At 42.2% G+C, this 13,134-nt stretch overlaps 1 protein-coding gene across 3 annotated transcripts in view; it reads left to right on the top strand.

The window, feature by feature from the left end:
• Positions 1 to 13,134, top strand: part of KIRREL3 (kirre like nephrin family adhesion molecule 3) — a 952,985-nt gene that overhangs the window by 487,484 nt on the left and 452,367 nt on the right. The window lies entirely within an intron of this gene.

Here is a 13,134-nt window from a genome sequence, read left to right as displayed (position 1 = left end):
TACCAGCTGTTAGGATTTCTGGGAGTTGAAGGCCAAAACATCTGGGAACCACAGGTTGAGAACCACTGTTCTAGAGGATCTCTCAATGCCATTCCTGCTCCAAATCCAGACAAAATAGTACATTGTATTTTGCTGTTACATCATGAGGTGCTCATTGTTCCTTCCTCCTCATTTCTTTCAGTGTCAGCAATAAAAAGGGTCATCACAAAGTCCCCTTGATTTTCCAAGTCCTGTTATGTTTCTTTCCTTGAGTTTTTCTAAAGAGCTCCATATGCCCACTGTCTCTTTCCCCACCTTACTTACTTACTTAGGTGATTCCTTGTAGTCCAAGGATGATGGTCCTCCAAGGTCGGTGTTCTGTTGGTGGGTCTGTAAGTGACTGTGGATCCCAATTCTTTATCTGCATCTTCTCCCGCAGTGAGGGCATTGGTTTCCAGGTGGAAGGTGGTCCCGGTCGGGGTTGGCTTGACACACCTTCCTCTTGGCACGTTTCTCTCTTTCGCCCTCCATTCGTGCCTCTTCAAACTCCACAGTACTGCTGGTCACAGCTGACCTCCAGCTGGAGCATTCAAGGGCCAGGGCTTCCCAGTTCTCAGTGTCTATGCCACAGTTTTTAAGGTTGGCTTTGAGCCCATCTTTGAATCTCTTTTCCTGTCCACCAACATTCCGTTTTTCGTTCTTGAGTTCGGAGTAGAGCAACTGCTTTGGGAGACGGTGGTCGGGCATACGGACAACATGGCCGGTCCAGCGGAGTTGGTGGCGGAGGACCATTGCTTCAATGCTGGTGGTCTTTGCCTATGGAATCCCCACCAGATTACTCCTGATTCTAAGGGTCATTGCCCTCTAATTCAGTATATATACATATACATATTCAGTGGCACTTTGAAATATGCAAAACTCTACATGGGGATAGCTTTGTCAGCACTTGGGGAAGGCTTGAGTGCTTGGTGCATAAGCACCATTCCACTGCAGTAAAAGTGGATGCTAATGGAGTAAGCTTGGCTGTCTGTATAGGTGTAGCTTGCCACACTCCCTATCTCCCTTCTCCTCTCGCCCCCTCCGCATCTGAGAGTGTGTAAGAAAGGATCACAATGTTCCTGGCTGTTGTGACTTGTCCGTGTTCTGTAGTGTGGCTGAGAACAATCAAAATGGAAACCATCATGGCCCCTGCAAGCTACTGATAACAGAACAAAATAAAGGTAATTTCCAACTCACTAGTTAACAATAGCTGAGCAAGTCAGGTGGTGACTAATGAATCAGTAAATTACCTACTGAGCTGGAGGAGAGATATTTGTGAAACAATGGGTTGGGAAGAGGGAGGATTTCAGCAAGCAGCCTGAAAATAAGGCTTTTCTGCATATGGACTCCTCTGTGACTCTTCAACTCATGCTTGCTTCCAAAAGAAAGCATTTTATGCCAGCCACTTTACAACTGGATCCATTTTCTAGCATTGTATGAATTTAGCACATTCTCTTAATTCTCTGCCTCTTGCAAAAGATACCCAAAGGGGCTAGTAATAACCATCAAAAACAAAGAAATTCATTCCAGAAAGATTGTATTAAAAGACAATTCTTACTGCTGTGGCTTTAGAGGCTCCATTCTCAAAGACATGGAAACAGCCAAGCCTTCCAGATCAATCAAATTGCATGCAACCCAAAGACCTTCTGGAAAAAAGGCTTGTTTTCATCCTTTGGAGTAAGGCAAATCTAGATAAAGGGCTTGTCTACACCAATAAAGAAACAATATCATACTCACCTTGTAGCTGCCTTGATCCTGACACACAACATATGGCCTCTTTAGCAGTGAAAAGGCTTCTTTTAGTTTTAATGTTACATACTTAAACTTACTTCTTGCTCTTGCTTTGTTTTGCTATGTGTGTACAATCCAGATTGGCTTCTGGAGGTCAGACTATTAGGTGAAAGTGCCATGGAAATATTGGTTTTCTCCCATGGAAGGGAGAAGTTATTCATCTTTATGTCTTATCATACAATAGTCATTGACAACAACAACAACAATAATAATAAAACTTTATTTATACCACGCCATCATCTCCCCAAGGGGACTCGGGGTGGCTTACATGAGGCCAAGCCCAACAACACATCTTTCTTTCTTACTTAGGCAATCCCTCATTGGCCGAGTAGGATACTCTTCCAGGATCAGAATTCTTGTGAGTCTGTAGATGGCTGTGGAGCCCTATTCTTGATCTGCATCTTCTTCCGCAGTGAGGGCATTGGTTTCCAGGTGGAAGGCGGTCTCGGTCGGGGTTGGCTTGATGCTCCTTCCTCTTGGCACGTTTTTCTCTTTCACCCTCCATTTGTGCCTCTTCAAATTCTGCAGCACTGCTGGTCCCAGCTGGCCTCCAGCTAGAGTGCTCAAGGGCCAGGGCTTCACAGTTCTCAGTGTCTATGCCAGAGTTTTTAAGGTTGTCTTTGAACCCATCTTTCAATCTCTTTTCCTGTCCACCAACATTCCGTTTTCCGTTCTTGAGTTCGGAGCAGAGCAACTGCTTCGAGAGATGGTGGTCAGGCATCCAGACAACATGGCTGGTCCAGCGGAGTTGATTGCAAAGGACCATCGTTTTAGTGCTGGTGGTCATTGCTTCTTCCAGCACACTGACGTTTGTTCGCCTGTCTTCCGAAGAGATTTGCAGGATTTTCCGGAGGCAGCATTGATGGAATCGTTCCAGGAGTTGCATGTCACGTCTGTAGACTGTCCACGTTTCACAGGCATATAGCAGGGTTGGGAGAACAATAGCTTTATAGGCAAGCACCTTGGTATCCCTACGGATGTCCCGGTCCTCGAACACTCTCTGCTTCATTCGGAAAAATGCTGCACAAAAAAAACAACACATCAGTATAACAACAAAGCAATAAGCAAATAAAACAATACAATTAATTTAACTCACATATAATATGTGATCATTTCACACAGGGATTGAAGTCTAGATATACGGTTCTATACAGTTCTGGCCCAGCTTACTTGTCCGAACGCATCTCCCACTACGTCCCGCCTTGCAGTTTAAGATCATCCGGGAAGATACTGCTCTCGTTCCCGCCAGCGTCACAAATACGTCTGGTGGGGACGAGAGACAGGGTCTTCTCGGCTGTAGCCCCCCCACCTGTGGAAGTCACTTCCCAACGAGGTAAGATCAGCTTCATCCCTCTTAGGAAGAAATTGAAGTCGTGGTTCTAGGACCAGGCTTTTGGACAGCAGGCATAAATAGCACTTTGGATATGGAATTTGGCTGGAATGTGATACGGCGGTTAATATTGTTTTTATTGTTTTAATTAATGTTCTATTTATTGTTTTAATTGTTGTTATATTGTTTTGTTATATTTAATGGCATCAAATTGTGCCAAATGTAGGCCGTCCTGAGTCCCCCTTCGCAGGTTGAGAAGGACGGGGTAGAAATGCTGGAAATAAATAAATAAAATAGATCGTATTATTTGTCTTAACTAAGATAGATCAACTGAGTCAATGGGACTTACCTCCATGTAGGTTCACCATTCAGCAATTAATTTAACAGGTCTTCTCTCATTGAGTCCAGCCAACAGGATCCAGGCACTATTTTCTTCAACCGCAGTCCATCCATTGCACAGTGTTCCATTCTTTTCTCTTTTTTAGCAACCATACATTGAATTTCCACTTGAGCCTGGTGTTCCTCTTATTGACCACAGACTGCTTCTAAGCCATGTTCTAGTTTTGTTTCTGTCTTAACCTAGTCCGTATTGCTTCTGAATCCACTTTTAAGCGCTATAGTATATTGATCCTTTAATCTCTGTTTTTAAATCTGGGCAAAGAAAATGCTTTGTGGTTACTGACTTTCCCAGAGTTTAGTTTCTTGGACATAGGGCACCAGCCACTGCCCGCAAGCAATACCATGCCAGCAATTACACCCTCCATCACTTTCCCATCAAGGCATAAATGGCAGCAAATCACATCCCTGTCATGCTAGTGCTGACCTTCATTTCTGAAGGTTAGCGTCACAGTCTGTTTAACTGTAATCCAGGCCTACCTTTTTCCCAAGATTGGGCACCATTGCTTGAGCCAGAAAAAGTTCGTTACATGAAGCTGACAAGGGACTGTTGCTGGCATGGAAGATATCACAGGAAAGAGAAAGAAAAGAACAATCTTTAAGGGAACTGTGACATGGGAATGGTATATGCCCAGATGTGAAGGCATACTTGAGGCACAGCTATCAGGGGAAACAAAGCACCTGCTAAATGATAGAACTGCAAAATCAGTGCCAGGTGTGTGGACAAAATCTGTGATATTATAGTGGCTGGTATGCATTATGTTTATAGGGGTTTGATATAGGGATGGGGGACACCTGGCTCGAGAGCAGTACATGTGTAAAAAGATCTTGGAGTCCTCGTGGACAACAAGTTAAACATGAGCCAACAATGTCATGTAGCGGCAAAAAAAGCCAATGGGATTTTAGCCTGCATCAATAGGAGCATAGTGTCTAGATCCAGTAAAGCAATGCTACCCCTCTATTCTGCCTTGGTCAGTCCACACCTGGAATATTGTGTCCAATTCTGGGCACCGCAATTGAAGAGAGATATTGACAAGCTACCCCTCAGAAGCACTTTATTTATGGTTCGTGCAATCAAATCCTCCCTCATCCCCGGATCCTCCTCCTGATGTTTGACATTGTCCTATCTCCCAATGTTTTATAATTTTGTCCTGAATTTGGCCCTGCCCAGTGAAATCTTTTGTGTTTTAATGTCTGATTTTATATTGTTGTGTCGCTTATTATATTGGTTTTGCATTTTATGTATTTTATTTTTTGGTTTTATTATATTTTGTGTTATATTGTTGTGTACTGTACTGATGGGCATGGCCTCATGTAAGCCACACCGAGTCCCCTTGGGGGAGATGGAGGCGGGTTATAAATAAAGTATTATTATTATTATTATTATTATTAAATACAATTCATGAATGAGGACATGAGGACTAAGTGAAAAGAGCTGGGATACCAACAGCACTGGTTTCCATCATAGCAACTCTATTTTCCTTTAAAAGGCTACTGTTCTGTTGCCACTGGGCCTGTATTTGGTTGGCTTTAAATATAGGATGTGTAAACTTTGCCCAGCGGGAAGCCAGGGGCCTAAGAAGAAGTTCTCAGAGGTTTCCACTACAAAAGAGTCTTGATATGGCTTGAAAAATGCAACAAAGTCTTTTATTAATGAATTAAACAGGTACTTCAAAGCTTTCTTGATAAAGAATTTGTTCTCTCAATCTTGCCCAAAGGGGACAGGCACTATCTTCAACAACTTTTCTTTAAAGGAAAATTCCCCTTTTTTAACTTCTCCCAAGGCTGACTAAAATCCAACCCTCACTGGTGTGGGTTCCGCTGCCAGGCCGAACTGCTACTTGAGCGCTGAGAGGACCTACCAGCAAGGCAATGGATGTTCTCCAGCTGGAGTTCTTTTGACCTTAAGGCTGTCTTCCTGGAAACTCTCAAGGCTGTGGAAGGCTTCCCTAGAGTTCTTAGGAGACTCTTAAAGTTGTTCTCCCCTGGAGATTCTGTTAGAGTTTCTGTGACCCTGGAATTCCTTCCCTGGAGGTTCTGTTGTAACCCTGGAATTCTTAAAGGTTGAAGCCTTTGTACAGGGGAAGCAACACACATTCCATACATTGGCTAACCTGGCTGAAACTAAACTCAAAATGGCTCACTTCCCTACCAAATCCCAAAAAGAGGGCGGGACTAGGGAACCTAAGGATAATTGACAAGCAATTGACCCAATAACTGCAAAATAAGGAGAGCCATCTAACTGCAAAGGCATATAACTTCAAAATACATGCAGCATCAAACAGATAGCAAGATAAGCTGGAACTCCTGGTGCGGCTGTACCAAAACAGCTACTGTTTCCTTTCCTACAAGAAGACCAAAACTGTGGTCTGGAATTCATTGTGATACAATTCCAGAGTGTGAGGGAAACAACTCAATATTAGAGAGGTTCTCCACATTCCACTCAGCACAACAGAAAGAATGTCAGACTACATTCAAACTTTGTCATGCTATCCTTGTCTTTCCTTTCTCTTTGCTGAGGATTTTCATGAACATTTCCATTATTATTTTTAAGGGTGGCTGACTTCATGTGCTTCTTTCCTATCATGCTCTGTCAGGTTGTCTTTAACCAGAATATAATGTTCTTTGATTGCACCACTAATCACTTTTAGACTACTGGCTTTGAAACATGCTCGTGTGCAATGGGAGTTAATAATATAGTAAGTGGTAATTTATCAAGGTCTCTCCAAGTTCAGTCACTGATATTCTATTAAATCTATGTGTTGGGATTCCATAGAGCTTTTTCATCGCCTAAGCATCACTTTTATCTATGTATATCTCGTCCATTTCCTGATACTTCACAACTAAGCTATGTTCAGCTCAGCTCTGAGCATGTATGAATGGAAAGCTCTATTTTGAGGGTGTGAGGGATGAGGATCTGCAGCCAACCTTATTCATATGACATAGGTCTAGTCAATAGCTTTGCATTGGTATGGTGCAGCCTCCTGTTCTAAAATTGTTTTCATCATCTTCTTATCGTCACCAGCACTCCAGTTCTTTTCATTAGTTTCCCAACCTGCATTAGGAAGTTGGAGAAAGATAGATTACACGAAGAATCTTGTTCAACTATTTTATTTCAACTATAATCATTCCTAATCCAAATTTGCAGCGAGAATGTATTACATAGCCTAATCAGTCACATATATTGCACTTCACTTTCAATTTAGTGAAAAGCAAAAGCCGTTCGTAAAGCAGAAAGAAGTTAAATGAACATCTCCTCCATTATGCTCTTTTAGATAGATAAAGCAGCACTGATATTTCTGTGCAATGGTTGTGTTGGCAGCAATCTCCCCCTCTTCTTCTTCTTCTTCTTCTCTCTCTCTATCCTTTCACACTGCAAAGACAAAAAGGGATTCATAATCCACATGAGAGAGTTATAAAGTGCTATCAGGGGAAAAGATCATCCTCTAATTTTTGCTGAAGCAACAGTAGATGATACTTGATGGCAGAATTGCAATTCCAATGGAATGCAATAACAGGTTTGGGCTTAGATCCCCAGACTCTCCAAGGAATATCCTTAAGCCCATAAGTAGTCAATAGTACTCAATAGTCAACCCTTAAGCAGTCAGTAGGTCAGCAACATTGTGTTGAATCCACATTAAGTTAATTGAACTCATACCCCAATAGAAATCAATGTGGCAAATTATTTGTGACAAGTCTTATTGATTTCTAAATGAACTAATAAGTTAGTCAACCCATTAATAATAATAATAATAATAATAATAATAATAATAATAATTTTATTTATATACCGCTCCATCTCCCCGAGGGGACTCAGAGCGGTTCCCAGGTAACATCACAAAACATACAAGTAAAAAAACAGCATAACTATAAGATTAACAAAACATAGCACACATATATTAAAATTAATCCTGCCTGTTCAAGGCAATTTAAAAATTTAAAAGGCCGGGCCAAGATTTGTGCAAGCCCAAAAATTCTAGGGGGCCCGGGAATTAAGTGCAATGCTATGGCAGACAACAATAATATTAGGTACGGGTCTGTGGCTGTTCATTCCAGGGCTGATTAGAGGAAAGAATCTGGGTAATTGGTAGGAAGAATAAGGCGGTATTTGACAATGTGTAGAGCTGAGTTAGAACTGGTCATTTTCAAAGGCTTGTTGAAACCACCAGGTCTTCAAGCTTTTACGCAAGGAGGGGAGGGATGGGGCCTGTCTTATTTCCCTTGGAAGGGCATTTCAGAGACAGGGGGCCACCACTGAGAAGGCCCTCTCTCTCGTCCCCACCAACCACGCTTGAGACGGTAGTGGGACCGAGAGGCGGGCCTCCCCGGAAGATCTTGGAGCTCCTGCCAGGACATAGAAGGAGATGTGATCGCAGAGATAGGCGGGACCCGAACCGTTTAGGGAATGTCATGGAAGCCAAGTTGGGGGATGTTCAGCCCTTCAGATTTTGATTGAACTCCAGGTACTGATCAGTCCTCATCAGCTGACCGAGACTGAAGCGTGATAGGTGTACGAGCACATCTGAAAATGGTTTCCTACCATCACATGTACTAAAATGTCACAAAGGGAGAAACAGAATTGAAGTCACCCTCTCTTTTCCATCCAGCACAACTCCCAACAGAACCAAACATGTGAGGCACACAGAAACATGTGGTTCCATGGATGGTCTGAGAGCAAATCAAGCTTAAACTCTTCCTAATGCAAAGATGACTAAGCTGAAGCTGTCATATTTTGGCCAACTCACATGAAAACATGGCTCACTAGAAAATAGAGTAATGATCAGCAACAGTGTAGGTAAAGAGGAAGAAATCAATATTGGTGGATAGCTCCAAGTCTGTTGATAATAGGGTGACTTGGAGATCTCTCATTCAAAGGGTTAACATTAAGTCCAAATCATTTTGATGGTAATTGACAATAACACAAAAAAACTGTCCGGTAATGAAGATGCAGAACATGCATCAGGCTCTAAGTGATCTCAATTTAGGGATCATTCCGGATTCTAGTCTCAGTTCATGTGGGGAAAAAGCAGAATTAACCGAAAGGTGTACAATTCCTAGGCACCTGGAGTCTTACCTACCTATAGCTTGGGAATTCTGCTTTTCAGGCTACAACTCCAAGATTTCCCCCAGAGACCATAGTTATTGACTGTGATAGGTTTAGGATTATGGGAGCTGTAATCCAAGCTGTGCCCTTAATCAGATATAACAAAGCAATTCTAGGGAAACAGGGACGTGTGCCTGTTAACACATTAATTCCCCACCCCCCACCCCCAGCTACAAATCTATTTGTCAAAACTAATGTGAGCAACAAGCCCTAGACCAGGGGTCCTCAAACTAAGTCCGGGGGCTGGATGCGGCCCTCCAAGGTCATTTACCCGGCCCTCGCTCAGGGTCAACCTAAGTCTGAAATGATTTGAAAGCACACAACAACAACAGCAACAACAACAATCCTATCTCAAAAGAAGGCCCACACTTCTCATTGAAATAATAATAAGTTTATATTTGTTAAAATTGTTCCTCATTTTTAATTATTGTATTGTTTTTAAGTGTCTTTTGCACTACAAATAAGATGTGTGCAGTGTGCATAGGAATTCATTCATGCTTTTTTTTCAAATTATAATCTGGCCCTCCAACACTTTGAGGGACTGTGACCTGGCCCTCTGTTTGAAAAGTTTGAGGACCCCTGCCATAGACAATAACAGCTGCTTTAAGAGGAACCACAATATGCCACAAGATTATTTTTTTATCTATCTAGAACAGGGGTCCAATAACTTTTTTAACAGAGGGCCAGGTCATAGTCCCTCAAACTGTTGAAGGGCCAGATTACATTAGAAAGAACTTCCTGACTGTGAAAGCTGTTCAGCAGTGGAACTCTCTGCCCCAGAGTGTGGTGGAGGCTCCTTCCTTGGAAGCATTTAAACAGAGGCTGGATGGCCATCTGTCAGTGGTGCTTTGAATGCAATATTCCTGCTTCTAGGCAGGGGGTTGGACTGGATGGCCCATGAGGTCTCTTCCAACTTTATGATTCTATGATTATAATTTGAAAAAAGTAATGAATGAATTCCTATGCACACTGTGCATTTTTGTAGTGCAAAAGAACCCCCACTTTAGAACAATACAATAATTAAAATGACGAACAATTTTAACAAATATAAACTTATTAGAATTTCATTGTGAAGTGTGGGCCTGCTTTTGGTTGATGAGATAGGATTGTTGTTGTTGTTGTTGTTGTGTGCTTTGAAGTCATTTCAGACTTAGGTTGACCCTGAGCGAGGGCCGGGTAAGTGACCTTGGAGGGCCGTATTCGGCCCCAGACCATAATTTGAGGACCTCGATCTAGAATAATAATAAAATGTTAACAGGAGTCTGAATATTGTTCGGAAGGTTCAAAACTGGCCAAGCCTCATGATTTCACATTTATTTGCCAAATAAATGCCTGCCTGATTTGTTTCCAAAAATAGATGCTGAAAACCAGATGCTGGCTTCCCAATTTTCCGTGTGGCAGGTTTAAAAGTTGCAGGAGGCATTTAGCAATTATGATCACCATTTATATTAATATACTGCTTTTAGTAAACAAGGGCTTTACAATGCCACTTACACGTTTCTGAACTCATTATCGCACGTCTGCCTGCCCAATTTATTTCTTCATTGGCTTTGCAAAAGATTCAGCCAATTCTAGAAGGCAGCTGTCTCTATTGTGGAATGGAACCACTGCCTGGTGCTCTAAAATACAGTCATTGACATTTTGAAATACCAGTATTTTGATATTTTCTGCAGTGCACGTCCTTTTTCTAAAGGAAAAACAGCAGTGTGCATTCATGTCACTCAATAGAAGAGATGGATGGCCTAAGCACTGGTTTCAGTCTAGAGCTAAACTGAAATGACTTAGTTTTTCACTGTGAGGCAATTGCAAAGCAGATCCTAGGCAGGCCGATGGGTTGATAGCCTAGCAAGCAGTCATAGTTGGAACAGCAGTTCGTCCTTTACAACAGAAATGGGTTGCAGAGATTATGGAAGCAGAATGGTCTCAGGTTTTTATTTGTGCTACCTGAAAAACACTAAGGAGATTGGCACACTACACTGTTAATGTGTGGCTATTCTACTGTCACTCCTATGGCTGTCTTCGGGGAATTCTGGGGTTTGTAGTTTAGAGAGATCCAGGAGATGTTTTTGGTTGAGAATTGTAATGGTTTCTCCCAAAACTGCAAACCCCAGGATCCCACATAAGGCAGCCATTGGATTTAAAGTAGAATAATAGTTCTTGAACAGTATAGTGCCGGGGTCCTCAAACTAAGGTCCGGGGCCCAGATACGGCCCTCCAAGGTGATTTACCCGGCCCTTGCTCAAGGTCAACCTAAGTCTGAAACAACTTGAAAGCACACAACAACAACAACAATAACAACAACAATCCTATCTCATCAGCCGGTGTTCCGTCGCCGCTGGGCTTGAAATGAAGTGCTTTTAAAACAGGATGTGCAACTTGAGCCCAATGGGAAGCCAGGGGCCCCGAAGACAAGCTCTTAGAGATTTTCCCCCCATAAACAGTCTTTAGAGGGTTTGAAAAATACAACAAAGTATTTTTTTGATGAACAATCAAACAGAAACTTATTTTGTCTTCAAAGGTTAAACAAATGCTTCCAGGCTTTAAGCAACTGGTGGCTTCTAACTGTTTCTATGCTTTACTTTAAAGGAAAATCCCTTTCTAGCTCCTCCCAGGCTAACTGTGAACCTAAACCTAACTGATGTGGATCTACTACTGGGCTGAACTGCGTCTCAAAACCGAGTGGATCTACCAGTAGGCCTGTAGTCACTTAGCTGGAGTTCTTAATGTTTAAAGCTGTTATTCCCTCCAAAATTCCTTGGGGCTGTAAGGCTGTTTCCCTGGGAACCTTTGGGAATCTTTAGATGCTCTTAAGACTGTTCTCCCCCGGGAAGTCTTAAGGGTTGAAGCCTTTGTAAAGGAGAAAGTCTGTACACGTCCTGTACATAGACTGACTGAAAATGGCTCCCTTCCCTTCTCAGTTGTCCTGAACAGGGGGCGGAACCAAACTTAACGATGATGGACAGGGGGCCTGCCCTATAACTGCAAACTTTAACCGGAAGCCACCCTGCTGCAGAATCCCAAGACTAGGATTGCAAGCAAACATTTAATACAAAGCAAATAAAGTGGGAGCTTCTGGTACAGCTGTACCAGCACAGCCAGAAACTGGCCCACACTTCCAATTGAAACACTAATAAGTTTAGATACCTTAAAATTGTTCTTCATTTTAATTATTGTATTGTTTTTAAGTGTTTTTTTTTTTTGCACTACAAATAGGATATGTTCAGTGTGCATAGGAATTCATTGGTGTTTTTTCCAATTAAAATCCGGCCCACCAACAGTTTGAGGGACGGTGACCTGGTCCTCTGTTTAAAAAATTTGAGGACCCTGGTTCTAGAAGATGTAATCCAATAACCACCACCACATCTTTTCCCCAGCTCTTGGAGTAACCTTTCTTAAGACTTTGCTTTCTTAGGACCCCTGGTATAGTGTGGCAATCACCTAAGCTAGTAGCTGCAATACTTCCATCGGACCACTAGGAGCACCCAAGTATAACGAAGCACAAAGCTTCAAATTAAACCACATTGCTGGGTTATAGCAGCTTAATACTACATTGACTGCCATGGTTCAATGCTATAGAATGCTGTGATTTGTAGCTTTGTAAGATATTTATAGTCCACAACAAACTTGAAATCCTGAGATCACATAGAATCAAGACAAGACAGTAAATGTAGGTTCAAACAGCTGTCAGTCTACAGTGTGGATGGGCTCACAGTATCATAAAGGGTAACTGGCTCAACCTACATCTCCTTTTCAAAGAACCAATAGAACTAATTCTTTCTTCTCTTCCCTTCAAGTAGCATCTCCATTGAAGGTTGTAATATTTGACAATTTCTTTGGTACAATTGCAGTATCCACAGAGGAAATGTTCCACAATACTTTTGGAACCCTGAAACCGTGACTAATAATAAACTCTACCTTTGACTATTTTTGGACTGGAAGCATGCCATAGGATTCATAGAATCATAAAGTTAGAAGAGACCTCAAGGGTCATCCAGTCCAACCCCCTGCCAAGAAGCAGGAAAATTGCATTATTTATTAATTATTTATTTTGGTTGCTTCTACCCCACCCTTCTCACCCCAAAGGGGACTCAGGGCGGCTTACAAAAGCAAGGCACAATTTGATACCCGCATCACATAACAACAATAAGACAAAATAACAAAAATTAACAGAAAACAGCAATTCTAGCAATAACATCAATTAACAGAAACAACAATTCTTGCAAGGCGAAACAACCATAAAACCAGTAAAAGCAATAAAACCAATACAAACCATTTCTCCTCATTGACGGTCAGCATTTCGCAATCTCATAGTTCAAATTCCAATTCCACAATTGTCAGTCCTGTCAGTCCTATCCATCTGGTTGTCCATATCTAGTTGTCAGATTGCCCGAAGGCCTGGTCCCACAACCACATCTTTACCTTCCTCCTGAAGGAGAGGAGGGATGTTGATGCCCTAATTTCCCCTGGGAGTGAGTTCCACAGGTGAGGGGCCACC

This window comes from Anolis sagrei, chromosome 7 (genome assembly GCF_037176765.1).
Source record: "Anolis sagrei isolate rAnoSag1 chromosome 7, rAnoSag1.mat, whole genome shotgun sequence".
In the NCBI taxonomy this organism is placed as follows: Eukaryota; Metazoa; Chordata; class Lepidosauria; order Squamata; family Dactyloidae; genus Anolis; species Anolis sagrei.
Note: the sequence above shows the minus strand (reverse complement) of the source record. Positions and strands in the feature narration are given on the sequence as shown.